This window comes from Phoxinus phoxinus (assembly GCF_949152265.1).
Source record: "Phoxinus phoxinus genome assembly, chromosome: 21".
Lineage (NCBI taxonomy): Eukaryota > Metazoa > Chordata > Actinopteri > Cypriniformes > Leuciscidae > Phoxinus > Phoxinus phoxinus.
The window spans coordinates 6104176-6128502 of NC_136896.1; the positions used below are offsets into that span (position 1 = coordinate 6104176).

Sequence of the window (24327 nt, forward strand, 5' to 3'; positions counted from 1 at the left end):
GCTCGGCAGACGCTGTTTGCAGAAGATTAAGCGCATATCCCTTTCATCCGAACCACCCACCTGTTTCTGACTAAAGCTCATCTTTTGGAATAAATCTATTCCTTGATGGCTCCCCACACATGAGAAAAAAACATACACTTTTTTGCACTCTTAATTAGTAAGAGTGGAACGCATTTGTTTGGATCACTTTTCATTATGTCACTCATCTGAAGACATTTAGAAATGATCTAATGCGAGAGTATAGCAATGGAAATCTAATTACAATCATGCGCCTGTGGAGTGCATCCAGTTTGTCTATGCGCATCTGTATAAATCATTTATTTTGAGTTGGATGTCATCCAGCTCCTTGTCAAATCAGATCTCATGATAATCAAGATAATCACAATAATTAAATCTGGTAAAATGTATTATGCGATGCAAGAAGCCTAAATTTATAAACAATTTTTTTTTTCTCTGAGGAGACAATGGATGCATGTGCCTTCTCAAAAACAAACATTAGAATAAAATGTTAAAAATTGAAGAGGAAAGCAGTCTCTCTTGAGCTTTGTGTGTTCTCATTGGGATTCTGAGGGAAGAATGAAAGGAAACATACAGCCAAAAAGTCACACAACAGGAGACATCTTGCTGTGATTGGCTGAATGTTCTCAACCGCTCCACAAATTTGCCTTAAAATTGTGGAAATGTGTGGACTAATTACACATTAAAAGGCACACCGACTCAAAAATTACCACTTTTACTTGAATCTGTGAGGGAGCCAGTATTTAGCAAGCTCCAGTTTGATTAAATTCAAGGTGCCCATTTCATGTCTACACTGTAAAATATTTCCAGGATTTCACAACATATAACTGTAATATTTCACAATAAATTGCAGTATTACCAATTCACAGGCTTTTACTGTGATATTTCACAATATAATACCGTATTTAGACTTTTATTGTGAAAATAATGCAAGGCGGGACTATTACAAGAAACTACTGTGAATTCCGTCTTTTTCGCGCTGCAACTGCGTCATCTGAGCTCTCATCTCCTCCGTGCTCTCACGTCGATGGATTCAGCAGGCTGGTAAGTGTTTAAAATATCAAACTTTGTCATTTTGGTGGCTGTTTTTTTATATGATAGTGCATGTTATTTAAAAGTATGAACCAAATTAGCGTTTGTTGTAGGTGCTGTTGTCATGTTTTTGTAACTTAGCCGAAGCAGACTCGCGTCTAGGTTTGAGCGCGCAAATTTGAATGAACAGACGTTGGTTGTAGTGTTAACGTTAATTGTACCGTATTAAGTTAGTAAGGTTAACTGTGAGACACGTTAGCTAAAGTTACATCGTCGAAATTTTTACTTTTGCTTAATGCTTTTCTTAGTTTCTCTAACAGCGTTCTCTTTTCCCACAGCATTTTTCTGGTGACCACCGGGAAATAAAGTTATAAGGTAAGCTGTGGCCTTATATGTGGGTAAGTTATTATCAACTAGATCAATTATAGTGTTGTGAATTTGGGCAAATAAATGCTGAAATACAGTTCAAATGTCATAAATTCATCTTAAATTAGTAACGTTAGCTGAACTTCATAATTTTCTCCCCTGCTTTGTGTGTGAAACGGAGCAGCCATTTGTCTGTCTCGTCAACAGAAAAATGAAGTGTGTTGCAAAACAACTGGATGCTTTTATTGTGAAAAAGATATAGTAAATTAAATGTTTATCACTGAATTAGTGGAGATTAGTTGTGCTATTCTACATTAAAAACAGGTCGACATCTGGAGATATTAGGAGCCATTTTGTCTGAACGGGTAATAACGTTAACTAATTCTAGGAGGAAGAGTACGTTCAGTTACAAGCAGAAACAGACATAGGTGAGATGGACAGGCCAACATACTCTTAACGTTACTCCATCCTCTGCAAACAGTACGTGCACGTTGTTGTGTGCATAATGCTTGACCTGGGTAAATCACACACCTCTACTTTGTTGCCAGACTATTTTTGACTGTGTGTTTGTGATGGAAAAATGTTTTTCAGTTGCTGTTAACGTTATTTAAATGTTTGCTGTTTAACTAAATCAAAGTAATGTCAGCTTGTTAAAACTGAGCTAACTTTAGTTTAGCTTTGTACTGTAAATCCAGTGACCCACTAAAGGTGGTGACTGGGACTGACACCTTTTTCATCCCACTTGAATAAAACTAACAGCTTTCTTCTGTCTTTTTGTTTATAGGTGCTTCTTGGGCATCAACCCAGAGATGGCAGAGGCAGAGAGGACACATAAACCAGCACGTCTGCACACTGATCAGGGAGCTCTTGACTTTGAACGGATGTCAATCTAATGTAAGCAATCTAAACTTCAGAGCGGACTAACGAAACACTGTCTCTGTGTTAAGCTAGATATAGTTCTGCAGTAATATGTTTATTGAAGCTATTAAAGGGTTAGTTCACCCACAAATTAAAATTCTGTCATTAATTACACTCCCTCATAGGGCTGGGCGATATGGCCAAAAAAAAATATCACGATATTTTTTTTTATATCAGTCGATATCGATAATTATCGATAAATGTCAAATCTTTATTTATTTCAAGTTTAAAGACAGATTTGTACTCCTAAGTGAAAGCTGTAGAAACCAGAGCGTTGTGTTTTTAAACTACTCTTGTCAGAACATATCATGACAAACACTTGCCAAACAGGTGAACATTCACAAATCCGAGGTAGAACATTCAAACATTTGTAATTTTTCCTTAACAAAATAAATATCTTTATTTCAGTAGTATTAGCTTGAGTTAGGATGCAGATTTACTTTATACAATTTATGTTCATTAACAAAAACAGTAACATCTGTTAAAAAAAATTAACAACATTATTTTTATTTGGTAAAATGTAATATTCTTTAGTTTTATTAAAATTAACCATTGGTCATCCAGCATCATGCATTTAGATCATGATAACCACAGATAAAATGTAACTTTATGGTATTTATGAAAACCAGTAGCCTAAATACATTATTAAAAACGAATTATATTCCATTAGTCCTTTAATACATTGTCTACATTAATAATATTATACAATTCAATATATATACATTTCATGATGCAGTTAATATTACTAGGTTAACGTTAAATCCGTGGTAAATGATGGGAATGTGTCGACGGAGAAGCTTCTGACTGTATCGCTGCGCACAGTGCTTCTCCTGTTCGTCAGCGCCGCTTCATCTGCCTTTAAACTGGTTTAAATCACTGAGACATTTGTGTTCCTCGCTGAATTCAAGCGCTCTCACTGGATCTAGTGACCGAGGCCGATCAGAGTAAACGCGTCTGCTCGAGTGAGCTCGCGCTCACGCTGCCGTTTGGACTTTGAGCCGAGCGGATAAACGGTCCGTGTGGCGCGCGGTTCAAATGAGATTCGTTCCGCTTTTGGCGCAAAAACATTATCGAACATTTATCGAACTCCTGATATCGTTTTATCGAGAAAAATTATATCGCGATAATTATCGTTATCGTTTTATCGCCCAGCCCTAGCCTCGAGTGGGTTCACGTAACGCGTCTGTGTTGCACGTCACCACATAGGCTCATATTGGCCGCCGCTGGTCATGTGTGTGACGCGTGTGATGTGCAACACAGACGCACTGAGCAGTTACACTACGTGAACACACTCAGGCCCACGGAGAACATAATGAATAGTGGAATAATGTCGTTAATTTTTTTTGCGCACAAAAAGTATTCTCGTCGCTTGATAATCATATGGTTGAGCCACTGTAGTCACTTGGACTATTTTAACAATGTCTTTAATAACTTTCTGGGCCGGCAAGTTTCAATCCCTTAAGAAGCCTATGGAAGAGTGATCCAGCTCTCAGATTTCATCAAAAATATCTTCGTTTGTGTACATGAACGAAAGTCTTGCGGGGTTGGAACAACATGAGGGAGAGTAATTACTGACAGAATTTTTATTTTTGGGTGAACTAACCCTTTAAATGATGCTAAAGTTAAAGCAATATATTTGTGTAAACACAATTTGTCAAATGTGGGAACAAGCTTATTTCATAAAAGTGCTTTTATGCTTTTATTACCATACTTTGCACTGTAAAATAGGGCTGCAGCTAACATTTTACTTTTCTGAGTATTTTATATGAAGCTTCAAGTGAATAATTCAAAACTGCTTTTCTTTTCTTTTTATGGAAAATGTAAAAATGCAGAAAGTTTTTGTTTTGTTTTTGTGAAACTGTTTCAGTTTTCTTATCTGCATTTCAGTTCTTCCAGAAAATTGGCGAATACATGCTGATTTAAGGTGTTTCCAGGATTCCTTAAAGGTATAGTTCAGCAAAAAAAGAAAAAATGCTGTCCTTAATTATGCACCCTCGTGCCGTTCCAAACCTGTAAGAACTGCGTTCATCTTCGGGACACAAATTAAGATATTTTTAATGAACTCCAAGAGCTTTCTGTTCCTCCATTGGGAGCCTTCACAACTAATATATTCAAGCCCCAGAATGGTAGTAACGACACCATTAAAGTAATCCATGTGACTCCAGTAGTTTAACCTCAATTTATAATTTAAAACCATAATTTACCTCTGTTTACAAAATTATATTATCTAAAGCACATTCACGGAACAACACCCAGTCTCGAGTCAACACAATATGCGTGCGTCGTAGTGCTCCTCCTTGTTGTTGCAAAAACAAAGCACCCGCATCGCTTCATAAAATTGGTTAAACCACTGCAGTCACATGGATTACTTCAATGATGTCTTTCCAATCGTTCTGGGCCTTGAATGTGTTAGTTGCATTGCTCCCAATGGAAGGTCAGAAAGCTCTCAGAATATCATTAAAAATATCTTCATTTGTGTTCCGAAGATGAACAAAGGTCTTATAGGTGTGAATGTACATGAGGGTGAGTAATTAACAAAATAATTGTAATTTTTGTGTAAACTAACCCTTTAAGCAAAATTGTCCAATGTGTTGAAGCTGAAATACATTATAGAAGCACATTACATGGATGCCAAACGAGATGTTGCAGGATGTGTAGTTCACCCAAAAAATTAAACAGCTGATGGGGCCACATTGACTTCCATAGTATATATATATATATATATATATATATATATATTTTTTTTTTACTATGGAAGTCAATAGGGCCCATCAACTGTTTAATTTTCAATTCTCAAAATATATTTTTTGCTCAAATAAAGAAAAACTCAAACCAGTTTGGAACAACTTGAGGGCGAGTAAATGACAGAATTTTCAGTTCTAGGTGAACTATCCCTTTAAAGGAGAACTCCAGCGCAAAATGAACCTTTGGTCTAATTACACATTGTTACCTAGTCAACCGTTATCTGAGATTTGTTTTCATGATTATCGAATGTAAATAGTTTTATCTCTAAAAACAGTTTAGCCTATAACGCTAGTATAACGCTAGTATATGGGGCGTAGAGTAATGACAAATAAAAATCGCTTGTTAATACCACTAACAAGGCTCAAAATAGCCCCACACTAACACGGCAGCATAATGAGGGTCCCTACCTTCAAATGAAGCATTGAGAACTTTGACAGTGTCCAGACAGTTTAATAAGAAGATATTTTATACATAGTCAACTTCACGTATACAAGCAGAAGCCATCTTAGAAAAACAGACTCGATCAGTCGATCAACGAAACGCCGATCTAAATGCGCTGTACCATATGAGATTCTACACAGTTCAGCGCATTTGGATCGGCGTTTCGTTAATTGACTGATCGAGTCTGTTTTTCTAAGATGGCTTCTGCTTGTATACGTGAAGTTGACTATGTATAAAATATCTTCTTATTAAACTGTCTGGACACTGTCAAAGTTCTCAATGCTTCATTTGAAGGTAGGGACCCTCATTATGCTGCCGTGTTAGTGTGGGGCTATTTTGAGCCTTGTTAGTGGTATTAACAAGCGATTTTTATTTGTCATTACTCTATGCCCCATATACTAGCGTTATACTAGCGTTATAGGCTAAACTGTTTTTAGAGATAAAACTATTTACATTCGATAATCATGAAAACAAATCTCAGATAACGGTTGACTAGGTAACAATGTGTAATTAGACCAAAGGTTCATTTTGCGCTGGAGTTCTCCTTTAAGTAAGATTTTAGCTTGTCATTGGGAGTATAAATTGAATCAATTTACTTCTCTTTTCTAATACTGATTCTTCATTTTGTTCAGGAAGAACCAGCTACATCACAACCCACTGTGCAGACTTTGGGACGTCTTGACTGGACGTGTCTTCAGTGAGAGGAGAATCTTCAGCGATGTGAAAATGGAGGGATCTGAAATTGGCGAGCAGTTGGGGTGGATTTTATTCACGCTGAAAGGCAGTCTGGATACCATAGACCAGATTTTCGCCTCATCTAGGTTCGCCTCATCTGTTGGGTCTTGGGTTGCTATGTTATTTGTTTTGTTTTGATGGTATTACTTTTTTCATTTGCTCCGGTCATTGTTGGCTCTCCGTTTTTACTTGCCATATCGCCACTGAATATGTTGGACTGCCCTTCTGGTCAAGACCTTCACTTCTACCTATTTTTTTGTTATTTAGCTCTGGCTGTGTTTTTTGGACTGCCATCTCGTTGCCTACTCTTGCCCGCTGTTATGCAACGACTCTTGCAACGTTTGTTATATTGTTGTAACAATTTTATTGAAAATAAAATCAATTGTGGAAACTATTGTTTAATCTTTTTTTTACTACTTTTATGTCATCATATTGCATTACTGTATTAAATTGTAAGTTTACAGTTAATTACTGGCTACTAATTGCATTACTTTTACAGCTGAAACACAATAAATTACTGTTCAAGTTACAGCTGATAACTATATTTATACAGTTATGCACTGTGAAATTACAGTAATGATGTGATATCATTAACTGTGAAATCACTGTACACAACTGTCATTTTGCAGTAATTTACATTAAATTTTCTTACTGTAAATTACTGTGAAAGTAATGCAATTAGTAGCCAGTAATTTACTGTAAAATCACAGCAGAATTTTTTATAGTGTACAGTCTTCATTACACTTGTAAAGGATTTGTTGACTAATGGTCCAAAAGAAGGTGATTACATTATAACATTGATAATGTCTTTCAATCATCATTTATTAGAATGACAAATAGTGTATTGTTTTTCAAGCAAAATAAAGATGTTATAAAAAAATTATAAACTTATGAGACTTCGAAGGAAGGAAGGAAGGAAGGAAGGAAGGAAGGAAGGAAGGAAGGAAGGAAGGAAGGAAGGAAGGAAGGAAGGAAGGAAGGAAGGAAGGAAGGAAGGAAGGAAGGAAGGAAGGAAGGAAGGAAGGAAGGAAGGAAGGAGAGTAACTGCAGTACAGTGGCCTTAGGCTGGTTACTGCTACATGAATACTGATTGGTATTATAGCAATATGTGAAACTTTACAGTGAATTTCAGTGTGAATGCTCTGTACTGGATTGACACACACACACACACACACACACACACACACACACACACACACACACACACACGATTTCTTTCACACCTCAACCAAAGAAAGTTTCTCACCTTACATTGCAAAGACTGCAGAACTAGTATTATACTGTCTACACACACACTACAGATAACTAGAATAAATCGTTACTGGTAGAGGTGTAACGCTACACAAACTTGACGGTTCGGTACGAACCTCTTTATTGAAGTCATGGTACAGCAAGGGGGAGGAAAATGAACACAAAATTGCTTATTTTTCCTTTGTTTTTTTATTAAACAGTGGTTTATTGAACAAATTGTGTCTCTCTCTTTAAATAAATTCAACTAATTAACATTGTCTTATATATATATATATATATATATATATATATATATATATATATATATATATATATATATATATATATATATATATATTTATCTCAGCTAGCTAATACTGTACACTATATAGGGAGCCCTTTCATTACACACTAATTAACAACAGAGCCCAAACTATTAAATGCAGTTGCTATTTATTTTTAGAAATATAGTTTTTCTCGATTACTAAAACACTATAACTGGTTCAGTTGGCCCAATTTTCCAAATCATTAATTCAGTTCTAGAAACAAAGAACTGTCTTCAACACATTTCACCTGTTTTCACACACTTTCCAATTATCTCAATGTTTTCTGCAAACCTCCACATAAATGCCCTCATTTTGCACAGGTTTAACCATGTTCTCATTCAGAAAACACAAACACTTAATATAATTACATCATTTGTCACACTGTGAACTCAAATAGCACATATGTATCCATGTGCAAACATTAAGTAGCAAAACAGATGACACACCAATCAGAATCTCAGGGTAATATAAATAGGGACGGGTGATTATGCTTTGAAAAATGAATCCTATAGTGGTGGGTTACAAAGAGGAAGAGGAGGAGGAGAGGAACATAAAATAAAACAAAATAAAAATGAAGGGGACAGGGTCAAAGGATGAGGGAAGTTGGTATACAGGGTTTATAAATTACATACAGTATAATTACAGTACACAGTAGCAGTACTTTAGATGAGAGAACTTTCACTATTCGATATACAACCAATTCTGTAGCACATCTTGTACACCCTCAAACTCGTTATTGTCAAATTGATTTGTAGCCAAGCACTTCTTACATTTCATATTTTGCAGAACTGAGCGATGACTGCCTAGGGGAAGTCTGTTGTCAGAACACTAAGAAGTACAGTATACTGTATTGCAGGGATAGGCAACTCCGGTCCTGGAGGGCCACTGTCCTGCAGAGTTTAGCTTCAGCCCTGATAACAACTCACCTGCCTGTATCTACTTCTAGTAATCCTGAAAACATTGATTGCCTAGTTCAGGTGTGTTTAATTAGGGTTGGAGCTAAACTCTGCAGGACGGTGGCCCTCCAGGACCGGAGTTGCCTATTCCTGCTGTGTTGTATTGCAATTCCAAGTTCATGTTCAATTCTTTGGTATTTCACCTTTTCTTATCTACTGCAAGATCTCTTTACAATAAAGTAATGAAAATAAACTTTTTCTTAAAGCTTATTGTTGAAGTTCACTGTATCTGCACCACTCTATTTCTGTTGTATACTGTAATAGACATCGAGCAGTAAAATTATACCTGATTGACAAAAGGACGTTTTTTGTAACAGTGTTTTGAATTGATCTCACTAGTGTATAAGACTATGTTGAAATGTATGTGTTTTGAGGGCTTGTGTGTCATGTCTGAGGGCAAAGTTTGGTTTTTCAGCAGATTTAATGGTTTTGAGTGAGAGCTTCATTCTGACCTGGAAATAGGAAGTATGGGAAAATTGAGTGAGAAGTTGTGGATTTGTGTTTAGAGTTTCGAGAAAAGGATGCATAATTTCAAGTTAAAGGAATGGAGAAAAACTATAATAATCAAAACTAAAAAAAAAAAAAAAACTTGTCTGTTGTAAATATTCCACTTAAAAGGAAGGTTTTTGCATTAACTTCTCCAATTCATTTTTGAAATATAATCAGTTGACATATGACAGTTACTGTCATAACTTGTTTTCATGACACATTTATTTAAACATATATTAAAATAATTAAGACATTACTAACAGGTAAAGCAAATATAATGAATATAAAAGCTAATATAGTGCATATATTTAGTGAAATGCCCCCCCTCTATAGAGTTAATTTCTCCAGTGAACTAACATGCTGTGACAAATGACTTGCTTGAGTAAAATGTAATGCTACGTGAGATATTATTCTCCAGCTGTTTTGAAACACTGATTGAGAGATTACACGTAAATGTATGCCTAAATCGTCCACATGCGCCCCCTTCTGGATTGGAGTGTGAATCGCCTGTGACTGACTGTATTCGTCGTCTGATGTGACGGTGACTGAACCGTGACGGTTCGTGACAAATACATGTACTGTATTCCAGAACTTTGTTGTCCTGTGTTTTTATGTGATACATTATAAAAAAAAATATATGATTTCGATCAGCTCTGCAATTCGGCACTCCAGTCAAGTCACTTCACTTTATTTATATAGCACTTACATATACACAGTATACACTTACACTATATACAGTGTAGAACAACTTTACAGTGACAAATTTTGTCAGTTAGAATTACAAATTCAATTTTAACTATAAAGTATGCATGTTTTACTTGCAAATATCTGATCTCGACATAGTGAACATATTGAACCAGAGGAGATTTCCACATTAAAGAAGGCGGAGCCTCAGAGCACACCGACCTATTACACAATCGCCAATGGTAGAACAAAAGTGTTTACCAGCTAGAGCAAACTTTTCCGGAAAGCTGTTTTGAACCAAAAAATTACAAAACAAACTTCGTTTTGGCCTGATTTTGTGATTTTGAAATGACGTCACACCAGTTCGTCGTTCTTCAATTTTGCTTGAAGTATATCGCGGCCTTTAGTTTAAGAGATTCAGGCCCAACTTTGTAATCTGTTTGTGGAAAGTACACCGGGACCAAATGTCAGACTGAATGGGGGTCACACAGCTAGACAATTTCATGCAAATCTTCACAGACCTGCTGATCTCTTTAAAGAAATGCTATGCTGTAGATCTCAGAGATCTGGATCACTAAAACAAAGCAAAACCCACAGCATGTCAAGGAAAGCATTTATCGACAAGCGGTGTACAGCCTCATGCCAAGGCACATTTAAAGCACACATAAAGAAAACAACAAAGTGAAAGGGTTACGTACTTTGGGAGAACTGCCTGCACTATCTGTTGTTGAAATGGTCATCGCCCGAGGAGTTCTATACAGATAGTCAGAAAGCAGACCTTTTTCTGGACACAAGCGGGGAAGAAGAGAACAAAGGTCAAACCTATCTGACATGAAGCTGCACTGTTGAAACACAGCGTAGAGGCATCCAATGCACAGGACAGATTTTAGAGGGAATTGTATATAGGTTAAAGTCAGCATGAAACAGAAGTTGGGATAAACTTTTCTTCCCTATTGTGCAGCATAGCCGAGTTAAATGGCTTCTTGAACAAGAAAAAAATCGATATAGGGTGGGACTTTGTCCTTCGGAAATTGGTTGGATGATTGGATGGTTGTGGTTTTCTACTGCTGTGATCTCACGTGAGTGACAGGTTGTCCCGCTCTCGCACCAGTAAACACGTAATCGGAGAAGGGAAGAAAGAGGGAGGGGAAGTTATTTTTATTAAAGATTACGGGGTCACGTGAATAAAACATAAAAGATGTGCATGGATAAATATGTTATAATAAACACTGCAATATTCCATAAAAAAACAAGAATTATCAATTTTAAGGAGCACCTAGAGGAACGTGGTAAAATATCTCAATGTTTTGCGTTCCCCAGAGAAACTTGAGTCGCAAAGGACTCAAAAGTTTTGCGAGCGAACGCAAAGTTGCATGGGGGAATGCAAAACATTTGCGAGAGAACGCAAATTCATTGACATATCTTCATCCTCACATCTCAGATGTGTTTTTTTTTTTTTCATCACCATGTCCCTCTGGGGGTTCCGTATATATTTTTTGATTTCATGGTGACTTTAGGTCTGAAGCCACATTTATGTGTTTTATCATTATTATTCATTATTGATCACTATTATGTTTTATATTATTATTGATGTTGTGGTAAAAATGAATCCAGTGTGTGAATATCACTCATATCATATCTAATCTACCAGTTCAAAATATAACCATCAATCAACTGCAAATAAGAGCAATCTGAAAAATGCCTCTTTTTGAAAGTCTTATAATAGGAAAAATATGGGGTCAACGTGGTGTTCACATTCACTGAAGCAAATTCTTTCATTCCACTTTTAATCAGAAAGGCCCTCTTAACTTCTCACAACAATTCTGACCCTTCACACTGACGTTTCATCGTGTGTGTGTGTGTGTTTGTCGTGGTTATCACAGCTTTGGACTGTGGCTCTGAGTTCTTGATGGATTCATCATCATCGAGCTCTTGCCCCTTGTGACTGCAGCAGCGCAGATGCTCAAGGTCACCGGTAAAGCTTATCAAAAAATAAATAAATAAATAAATAGATGAGGCAAAAGTGAGGGGCTAGAGAGAGAGGATGAATGGAGAATAGTTCGAGATGATAGGGTAATTTGAAGTGACAAATATGTGTGTATGAGCTTTAAAAGCCGTGGGTATGTTAAGTATGTAATTAACTAGCAGTAATTGGCTGCCATTTAAAAACTGTCTATTGATCCTCTTTAATGCCGGGATTTATAGCCTCGGAAGAGATTCTTTACTGGGATTCCTGATTGCCCTTCTTCCTAAATGAAGCCTTTATGGATTTCCCTCATAAATATTATATACCAATGCTTAAAGTATGCAAAACAAAGTGCTGATTCAGGATTACCTTTCAACTTTCAGCAGAAATTCTCTTTTTCCATGTTTCTGAAATTACATTTGGGATTTGAGCATATTCACATTTGTATTCTCATAAATCAAATGCATTCAGTTTTAGTTTGGAAAAGTATTTTGTTGTTCATCTTTCACAATAGATAAAGGCCAAACCCATCAATGTATTGCAAGGACTGTATTTCCCCAGAGAAATCAGAACATGTAACCATCAGGAAGAGAAAACAAACAGTACAGGTCAAAACTTAAAGGGGTGATTGATTATGATTTCACTTTTCTAACTTTAGTTAGTGTGTAATGTTGCTGTTTGAACATAAAAAACATCTGCAAAGTTACAACGCTCAAAGTTCAAAGTAAAGGGAGATATTTGCTTTTAAAGAAATAGTTGTTTAAGGACTACAACAAACGGCTGGTAGGGACTACACGACATTCCTCCCAGGTTAGTGACATCCCCAACCCTAGAATTTGCATAAACCCCGCCCCCGGAACACAATTTATAGATTGTCATGACAAAATATGCTAATCAATGACTAGAAGATAACTACACATCAGCAACATGAATTCATCAACCATTCAGAAATGTCTGTTGCTTCTACATGTTGTCACTTCTTCTTGAATCTCTCCATTATTGTCTGAATCCGTTTTGAACATAAAAGACTAAAAGTTTTAGAAATTTTCAGTGCATGTCCTGTGATTGCAATGCATAATGAAATGCATAATGTGTGTAATTCACTCGTTTTTATGTTCCTATAATGCAGGAAAATCAATGCAGTCTATGCAGGGCCTTGACCTTGCAAGAAAGTGATGCAAATAGACACTTGTAAAAATACATGCTGTAGTTTGAATCGAAAAGCTTTTTACTGTTCAGACTTCAAATTTTGAATCGATGAGTTGCGTTCAAAGCAAACCATAATAGCCAATAGCCATGCATTAGTAATTCACTGGAAGTTGTCAGGAAGAACAACATGTTTTTTTTTTTTTTATCTCTGAAGAACCATATAGCCAACTCAATAATAACCTTGGAGTGAAAGTGTTTCTGATAAAAATATGTTTCTTTGTTGAACTAATGAGAACCTTCATTTTTAAGAGTAGCTATATGTAATGAACCTGGTGTTGTTTGCCGGGCCTGTCCTTTACCATTGTTTCTATGTTCACTTCCTGTATCTTGTTTGTTACCATAGACACCATCGTTAATTTCCATGACAACTAATCACATGCACCTGTCCCTAGTCAGCCCCCTTATTATCTTGTGCATAAATACCCTTGTGTTTATCTGGTTGCTGGAACAAGTTCCTGTTCTGTGTTTCCTGGTTTAACATGGCTACCGAATGTTTGTTTACTTGTGGATTATTAATATTAAATCAATACACGTGGATCCTCTTCTTTGCCTGTTTCAACCGTTGCACTTAAGAGAAACACATTTAGGAGAATATGTCCTAAGTGAAGTTAATAAAGATGCATATTTTACTTTAAAACATTGTGTTAATACTTTATAAAAAAATAAAAAAATAAAGTCCTTGAAAATGATCTAAAAGAGCTTTCCGAGTCACATCAGCATATCAGAAGCCCAAAGCTGTTCAATTAATTGATAGATGAAGTTTTGGCTGTGGGAAGAATTGAAGAGAGGATGGTATAGCATATATCTGATAGGACGAAAGAGTCTTAAAATGCTGACATGATCATTAAACTGTAGATCAGAAACACAAGCGTGGTGGAGTGTAGAGACTTGAGCTCCCCTATCAGCAGATGAATAGATCACACGGTGTCTTTGATTCAATGTGCTGCTTCTGCTATTTTTGGGAGTTTAAAAAGCTTTTGATCGTGATGGTCTGCCAATGCAATTGATCTGACCTTTGGACACTGTTGAACTATTTCTTTACAGGGTCATTTGAAGATATTGGCCAGTTTTCCATTGCCCTTCATTGACACTCCAGATTACCATCAGTTATACTGTATTTATTGTAAAACGTGAAAAGCCTGTTGCCTTGAAGAGTTTCCTTGATTTGACCATTAGTGTGTGCGTGCGTGTGTGTGTGTGTGTGTGTAACCTACTATAGTTAAGTCGAAGTCGAAGTCTAACCCTAATTTCCAAGTAATAATTTTTATGCTTTACTCCAGTTCATTAATTTAAGTTTTTCAACTAATATTTATATTTTATTAACTTCAGCTTTATTTCTGTGAACTGAAATGTTTTAAATAGATTTAGTTAGTGATAATAACCCTGTTTCATACCCCTTGTTACAAAAAAAAAGAAGAAACAAAAAAAGAAAAGTGATATGTTTTGTCAGAAATGTTTTGTAGTATAAACTTAAAAACGGTCTGTGAAGTGCCTGATGCCGTCAATTCTGCTTCACCACCTTCTGATTAGGTCATAACAGAAACAGTACAGTGTCAGTATTACTCAATCCAATAATCCAAAGCCCTTCCTAGAAAATGGGAGAAAGTGATGTTTTTTCCCTCCTTTTTCTTCTCCTGAAAACTACATTAGCCTTTCACCTGTAGCTCACAGCACTGTTTGAATAGCTCCATTCTTCTCATCTACACAGTCAGCCTTTACTTACATTCTCACAGTCCCTCTATTTCTCTGTTTCAATCTATCTGTAGCCCCCTGAATGTCTTTCAATCACTATGGCAGAAATGGGGTGGAAAGAGAGACAGTGAGAGAGACGAGCGAAGGCTCCTTGGAATGTCGATCCATCATCAGTAGGACGGGTCTCAACTGAGCTCAGTCACGCTGTAATTTCTCCGTTTCTATTGAGACGCTCAGCACTCCCCCTGTGTCCTATTGACAACCGAAAATGGCTTTGCCAACCTGACTGACAACTTTGTCTACCTGACAAAAAGCATAAAGCTGAGGCACAGAGATTAGACCAATAGAGCTGTGGAGATTACACTCTTCTATAATGTTGCATTGTATTAGGGACGCCATTGTGGTGATTTTTGTGTATGGAGGTTTTGTGAACTATGTGTGTGTTGTCTGTGTGTGTTTCTATTGTGCTCTGTGTGGGTTTCTCTGGAGCAATCTCTTTGTCTGTTTTCACTGTACTTTGGACCTATTTAAAGATGTTACTTCTACCTTTCTTGGCCCTCATACAAGCTCGAAGTCATGGTCTGAGAAAACTCATTTCACTTTCTAGATGGAGGTATGAATGGACTGAAAGGCGTTTCCTTTGAATTGCTTGAATCTATTTTACTGTCCCTTTATAAAAGGTACCCTTTTCTTTATATATTTTTTAAATCTAGTTATTACACAGCTCTCTGGAACACTTGATTGTGATTGGTCAGTTGAAACATTGAGTAGTCAATAATAATCAATAGTATATACTGTATATTTGACCACTGTCTTGGGCAATGGTCAAATATAGTATATACTATTGATTATTATTGACTACTCAATGTTTCAACTCACAGTGTCCACAGTACACAATGTCGTAAATACGAGTGGGAATACGAGTGGGATTTTTTTAAGCCCCGATCTTTGCGAGTTGTGGGCGTGTCACTGAGAAACATGGCGGAATACCACAATACTTAAAGGTATTTAGCAGTGATAGTGTTTTCTATTTACAGTTCACCGGCACCATCTTACTTCGACGAAAGTGGCTTGAACACACCTGCGTCGTAAACACGACTTCCCACCTCGTAAATACGAACTTCCCAGGAGGACTTGAATGCACCAAAAGACATGCATCAGCTTGCGCCATCTAGAGTTTCGTGTCAGAACTCGGTATTTATATAACTTTTTATTTTAATGCTGTCTCCCTTTTTCGGACACACCTATTCTGAGTCTTGGAGCCTCTGCTAATGAACTGATGGGTTGAATCAGATGTGTTAGATGAGGGAGACATCCAACATGTGCAGCGGTGGTATTGTCTTCAGGACGGATTTGAGAAGCACTGTTTTAATGGATTGTTTTTCCTTTGAGAGACAATAAATACCAGTTTCTCTGTCCTGTTTCAAACAACAAAGCAGCAACGTCTAAGACGGTCTGCCATATTGATTCATGTTGCTTTACTGTCAGTCAGCTGTGTAGACAGGCTGATCGCTTGTCGAGCCTCTTGTGAAAATTACATTCATTATGTCCTGCCGCAGAGCGTGATGTTCACGCTAACAATACAACACTGCGGGTATAAAAAAAAGGGAAAAATTGCCTTGCAGCCTCCTTATAAAATAATACCCTGGTTTTTTTTTTTTCAGTTTTTTCCATATTTTTATTTTGAATAGGACTAAGCCATGTCCTAATGGCCTAGAATCCTCGTCTCTTTGGCCTAGATGTGTTTCATCCCATGAGAGTAATTAAGTTACCTGTAAATATCCACTTCCTGGTCATTCATCCCTGCAACATGAGCATGTTTCTTATGGTAATTACATTATGGCTGCTCTTCCATAAAGCAGTTTAAAAACAAATTAATTTGCTTCAGTGTCAGGAATGTAGTTTGGTAGACCGTACAGAATGGATTATTGTAACAAGAAGCGCAAATTTAAAATCCTGCTCTGCATGACCCTACTCAAACTATTTCAGACAATGCATCAACACATTTAAATTTAGCAGAGAGGATGACACAATGGGGTGAATTAACTAAAAGGTTGCATCACTTTTGCCCAGGGCATTTTAGCGCAAATTCATTCACAATATAGATTAAGCAGGTGCTACAGTAATTGTCGTTCTTTTTAGCACAAACATGCCTCATTTCCGTGTAAATTGGCTTCATTAGAGAGTGCTCAAAAGTCAGTGCAAATTGCCTGGATCAATTACCGTTGTAATATTGCCACCTACCAAAATCAGGCGGTAAACAAGTTGGGTTTAAAGGAGACGTTTGTGTTCATTTTCAAGTGATTACGGCTGCCATCGAATTGTGATGAAATGATAGAGATGAGTATTATAACTGGGCATATATCCAGACTTAATTTAAATATACCACTTCAATCAAATGCACATCCACCATGTGAAAACAACTTGGAGGACTTCTTATAGAAGCAGCGCACCTGGAGCAAAAGAGAGATGCGAATGAGCGAGTGCATGTGCAAAAGAACTTGAACAAATTGGTTAATTAAATACTTAATTATATCACAATTAAACGCATATCCGACACACAATGAACCCCATACGCCATTCAGATTATCAAAATAATATGATTACTACATTATTGTGGTCAAGTTATTGATTTATAAGATATGGACAACAGCTATGATACGATATTCTGACCATACAGTAAAGTATGGTACTATTTCAAACATCTTCACTTCTGTCATTCATCTGCAGGGATCCTGTTGACAATGCAGATAGGCTGACTAGATATAGGTTCATAATTATCTCACTTACTGTCATGCTGAGAAATATACTAGACCAATTACATGGAATATCACTCGATGCCTATATAAAGATAAACACATGATCCCAGCAGCAGAATATAATTTCTTGGACTATACATACACATGGTGATAAAGAGTCATAAAAGTGACACAATTATTGTTTTCGTTTTTTGAATCAAATGTTAGTTTTGAAAAAGAAAAAAAAAACTATTGTTTGACAAATACATTGTTGTCCTTCCCAATAATGGTAACAATGAATGAATGAATGTTCATGAATTTTCATGTACACCCAAAGTATTCTGACACACCCAAAGCGCTTTTGACAATGAATGTATGATTTTTATGATGTTTAATTTTTTTTATTTATCACACACACATGCACACACACACACACACACACACACACACACACACACACACACACACACACACACACACACACACACACACACACACACACACACACACACACACACACAAGCTTTCATTTCTATCCTTGTGAGGACATTCCATAGGCGTAATGGTTTTTATACTGTACAAACTGTATATTCTATCCCCTTACACTTCCCCTATCCCTAAACCTACCCATCACAGGAGACATTCTGCATTTTTACATTTTCAAAAATATATAATTTAGTATGTTTATTAACCCATTCCCCTCATGGGGACCGCTGGCTGGTCCCCACAATGGAGGTGATCTCAGGTTTTACTATCCTTGTGGGGACATTATGGTTCCCACAATGTAATGTATACCAAGTACACACACACTCACACACACAATCAAAAATTACTGATATTACTAGTCCCAAACGGGTTTACCAGGACCACACACTCACACACACACACGTTTTGTAGGTTGCATGGTCAGAAAGTGTCATGAAGATTCTTCAAAAATTATGTGTTCCTCAGATACAATAACAACATTTTAGGTTTGGAACAACATGCGTGGGAGTAAATAATGTCAAAATACTAATTTTGGGGTAAACTAATTCCTCCAAAGGAATTACCCTGTGGAGTCATGGAGAAAAAGGCACGCGGTTATTACAGACTGTTTTACGATAAGCTCCATAGATTAGACAGTGCGCTGAATTCCCCCGGTGGTCATAGTTCAGGAAAACCAGGTGATTGGATATGCACCAGTAGAGGAGACAGATGCAGAGTTGTGTGCAAGGTTGTTCTTATTTCCACCATCCCTCCCTCTCTCACTCTCGTACTCCAGGGATCTGGGAAGAATCTAGCTCTCTCTTCCTCTTCCTTTCTTTCAGTCCTGGCCTCTCTCTCCCTTTCTCTCTCTCTCTCTCTCTCTCATGCTCTCATTGGCAAACATTCTCCCTTTTCTCTCTCTCTAACTATAACCTTAGACTGATGAAAGTCAAATCCAGGCCCAAGCTGAGAGAGCTCTCCCAAATGTCATAAAAAGAGGAATAGACCCGTGCTGGGTCAAAGGTGGAGCTATCTAAAGAATTCAGATTTTTTATTTATTTTTCTTGCAGGACATGCTATTTGTATTCTCTGTGATGTGTGATCAGAGAGAAAGGCGTACATACATTAATAAACAAGCCCATAAAAAAAGCATGGCATCACACCGATGATGCAATAAGAAAGAAACAAAGGGCATACGTGTGAGAGAAAAGCTTTTTGTTAGGCAGTGCTAATTAACACATAATCTGAGAAAGAGACCAGATCATCACTCGCTCTCACTGAATGATTTCAGACTTATGTTCTCGGGCTTTGGTCTCGCACCTCTAACAAGAGCCAAGCTTCTTCCTCAAGACATGATCCACAGGGCTCTTCGAGATGGCATTTGCAACTAAAAAGACAATTTCTTCTAGTCGGAATGACTTTTTTAAATTCCGTCGAGTCATTCTTTAAGCTCGTGCTCCAGGGAAGATAACACGTCACGGATCATTTTAGTAATTGAAATGAGACGATTTGAAATGTTAAAACTTGAAAAGATCTCATTATTGAAGCAAACTCTGAAGCCTTTATATATAATGCATTATAAAAGTGTTTTAATGCATTAATTATGCCTTGTAATGCATCTCATAATGCATTGTATGATCTCATGAATAATTGCCACCACAGTTACATATTAATACTTATCGATTCATTGTTACACCTTTAGAAAGTCTAATGCATTAAGATAAACATTCAAATTCAAATGGAAACAAGAATCTGCCAATAAAACAATGATTTGTAACGTTGGTTGTTATTTATGAAAAGATATGACGCATTATAACATACATTATGAATACCTTTATAATGGATTATACAAAAAGGCTTGACATGAGAAATCAAATTTGCCTTGCCAACATATACAAGTTTTTGTACCATTAAGTCTCATAATTTAAAACATCCTCCTCATTATGAACAAATCAGTTATTTAATCGAAGCATTTATTTAAGGGCAAATAAAACATCCTAGGTTGCAAGAAACAGCGATTATGCAGCTTACACTTCATTAGAAACCTGAGTATTTTAGTTGTGTGGGAGGGACTGGATATATTGGAGGAGAGGTCAGAGGTCATGTCCAGAGCTAATTGCGGCTGAAATTTTTTTTTTATAAACAAGGTTTTTTTTTTTTTTTTTATAAAACTCCAGTATACCAGGGAGATGCCACCTTCAGGGCACATTACATTCGGCAAGCTGTCTTTCACAAGTTCCTTCTGCACTTCACTGATTTAGAACCTCCAAACGCAACCTTCCTGTAACTCACTGGTCTGATTCCCAGGGGATGCATACTGATAAAAAATGCATATCTTGAATGCACTATAGGTTGCTTTGGATAAACGTGCCTGCCAAATGCATAAATGAAACTAAAATGGGTAATGAATGAAACAAGCAGACAGGCCAGCAATGCTTTAGCCAATTAAAGCCCTATATCAGAATAAGGTGAAAACCGATTCACACACAATCCTATCGCTCCTAACCGTGCTGTAAGTCATCAAAAAACACAGCACTTGTGGCGTGTGCCACTGAAAATATCCCAGCTTGAGAAGTATACTGTATATCCCAGAGGGTCAACAACAAATGAAACATAGCCAATTCTAAATAAACTACTCAACAGGAATTCTTCTGTCCTAGCAGGTTTGTCCCCCTCGTGTCACAATGGGGAGCGTGTAAAGAGTAGGTTAGCAATTTGAGATTTGCTAGTGCTGCATGAGAAATGCAATCAGTCAGCAGCTGCTGAGTAATGTGGCGTGGCTGTCACGCCAGTGCCACCTTTTTTCTCTTTGCCACTCTTTTCCACCGAGAGTGCGGCAAGAATTTCAATGGCTGCTCTCATCAAAAGAGGATGTTGACATGCATCAGGCGAACAGCACCGTCGGCTCTGACAGAATGTTAAACGCTCCCTTTCCACGCGGCAGTCTGGGATCTATTTGCAGTTTTTGCATTTTTGTCATTTTTCATCATCAACATTTAGGTAATTAGAGGAGAAATCCCACTGCTGTGGTTCCTTAAGCACTCACAGACACGCAAAAAAAGAATATTTTACATTCAAAGGGAGCTTTGAGTTGCACATCTAAGAATCTGTGAGAATAAAAAAGAGCTTTAACAAATGAGGACTCTTAGGAAAAGTGTAACTCCCACTATGATTTGAATATCATAAATGTCTATCTATAGCACAACAAGCACTTGAAGAACACGTTTCAGTGCCTCATGATTGGGTCATAAATGTGATTTTATTCTTTGAGAGACAGGATTTTGATTATGATTTTGATATTATGATTGCCCTTCACTAAAGACAGAATATCTTAATTTCTACAAAAATTTCTTGAATGTGCATTGTGTTAGTTGTTCATGAACATATGTTAAAAGAATCGTTCACCCCATATATTATTATTTTTTGTTTATTAGATTGCTATACATTTGTTATATAAGAGAAAAATATATATAAATTATATAAGTTTAATATAATTGTAATTAAATGATTTACTCAGCCATGTCCTTTCAAACTCATATGCTGTCCCAAAACCGTGAAACAGAAAACGTTTATGGTCATTTTTGGACTTTGATAGACATGGTTACTGTATTCTGCAAAAATCCTCTTTTTTTTTTTTTTTTTTTTTTGGGAGAAATTACTCCATAATGGTATATACTGTGAATAATGACAGAATTGTTAGATGACAGAATGTGCCTCCGAAATCACATACTCTCTGACTAGGCATATAGAATTTAATTTTGCAACCGTTAAAAGGGTTCTAGAATGAAATTTGGATGTACTACATCCGCCATATTGCAGTCATGTGACCTACATGTGTTGCTCCACTGCCATTCATAAATCCTGTCCCGTGGCCTCATGGGATAGTAAAGTGTCCAATGTGCACTGTGGAAGTAGTAGGTCATCCAGGGACATTTCTCTCTAGTATTCTTCGAATACTGACATACTACTTTTGGTGTACGGTTTTTCGCATAATATATATATTTGGGAAGTATTCAATTTCGGATGCAGCGCATGTGTACTTAAAGATCTTGAGAAGTAATGATGCTGTACTCAGAGTTGACAAAATGGCTCAGTTCGGTCACCAGAAAAAAAAAATGACATGGTAGGGGTCATAGGTTATGCTTTCTGGAAAGTGTGAAGGAACACGCTGCCATACACTCACCCTGGAAAAGAAGAATAACATACGAATGGTTTCCTACATAACTTTCCCTCCACAGCTAATAGAATCCAGAAGACCCAGAGAGAAATCTCTGTCTCACTTTTTCAATAACACAGCCTTTATTTGTGAAGTCAGCACATACAGGTGAACCGGTGCTGTGCTGGAAAACCCATTCTGAGCCCCATTAATGCAATCTCAGGTTTAAAACTCTGTGCATGCCGCAAAGACCTGGTTTCATATCTCACGAGACAAAAGAAGGTTGATTAAATTGTGGGTTACCTTTCTTAACTTTTCAAATAATTATCGTGGCTAAGGGGCGCTGCAGGTGATTGCGAAGGAAATACATCTGTGTGTCCTAAGAGACCGATGGATAAAAAACAATGAAAGTCACTGACAGATTTGTAAAACTAAGCTGTGGTCGTTGCATGCCGCCAACAAAAAGAAAGATAAAAAGTGAAATCACAAGGGATGAAGATCAATTTAAACCTGTGTGTAAGTGAGTTTGTGTGCTTGACTTAGACATTCAGAATGACTTCTGCTAATAATCACAGATGAGGATGCTGGGCTGTAATTATAACGTATCATGGTCTAGTAGTCAGCACATTATGGCATATGCATATCAAACTAGAGCAACCTTTGCTCAAATGCTTGTTTCACTTTTTCAAGGATGAATGCGATCACTGATGACATCTAGCTCATATTCAAAACTACAACATACAGGCCTGAAGTACAGAATACATGGGGAGGTCATGGCCTAGTTATAACATGAATTACAAAATATATTGGAAAATATATTACACGGATTACAACATATATAAAATTCTCAATTATGTATTGTAAATTAAGGACGTGCGGGGAAAAAATATGTATATCGTGGCCATGAATTAAACCATTCCCACTTTCCCTCGTTTTAATTAAATCGTGCCCACAAAATAATAATTTGTTTCCTCGTTTTACGAAGCTAAATCTTGGAAACTTGAGAATTGAAATGGTTTCCGTCATTATCTAACATTGCTATTTATATTAAATATGTCTCTCTAGATAATTTTAGAACATTGAACGTTGTCTGGTCCTCTATAAGACCAGCAGTAGTTGCTTGAATTGTTGCACTTATTCTACTTTAGATTTAGCTCATTTTGATTTGCATTATTTGCAATTATGTTCAGTGTAGTACATAAACAGGTTGAGCTATAAAAGTGCAGCACGCCATGATGGAGAATAAAACAGCAACATTAGCCTTTGCTTAATAGAGGGTGAACTGTCACTTCCCATAGTAATGAACTGGATGATGGCCAAACATATGCAATCAAAATAATGGAGGTTATAATAATAATACTAGTGTTTAATAAACAACTGCTCACGGAAGCAGCGAGCTGTGGTTCTAGATGTATAAATATAAAAGACAATATAATGTTGTAACTAATGGTGACAAGTGGATGATAATATCATTAATGATGATTTAAAATATAGTTTATGAAATGGTGTGACTTGAAATTACAAAACATATGTGCATTGTACATTTCAAAGAATATAATTAGTCAACTACATGAATGTTTTGCCTTTATTTTTTATTCTTGCATATTACAATACTGAATCTTTATGCTGCACTTTCTATATTAACACATATACAGTGTTTGTTTGAAATATAGCCAGTAAAATATGTGCATGTGCAGAAATCTATCCTTACATTCACAAAGATGAATTTCACTCTCAATGCTGTTTGTGCATCAAATTAACTTAATGTTTAGGGGGTGGTTTAGCTAAATGCAGCTCGATATTTCCAATTTTGCCACAGAAAGCTGTTTTCAAACACAGCCCATTGATTTCAGTGAAGATCAATTCAAACGTTTCCTGAAATTGACGGCTTTTGTACATATATTTGTTATCATTTAATTGCTTTAAGCTGAAAGATGTAGTGTTTACAGCCATTCACAAACATCACCAGACATACACTCAGCAATAAGAGGTGAATATATGTGAATTATGTGAATGAAATTCCTGAATCATGTTTGTCCTCATAACATAACGTCAGCATCAAACTATTGTTTCACTGCTATTTTTTTTTTTAATCAAATGCATCATCATGCTAGTAACACATTGCGTGTCGTATTTTTTTATAATTGACTTGCCATCCCCT

General features: G+C 36.7%; 1 long non-coding RNA gene across 1 annotated transcript; it reads left to right on the plus strand.

Annotated features, from left to right (window-relative positions):
• Nucleotides 1-987: 987 nt before the first annotated feature.
• On the plus strand, nucleotides 988-6647 carry LOC306989537. Its single transcript, XR_013795657.1, has 5 exons — nucleotides 988-1062; nucleotides 1389-1425; nucleotides 2201-2310; nucleotides 4222-4280; nucleotides 6153-6647. It is a non-coding gene; the product is annotated as an uncharacterized lncRNA (long non-coding RNA).
• The last annotated feature ends 17680 nt before the right edge of the window (nucleotides 6648-24327 follow it).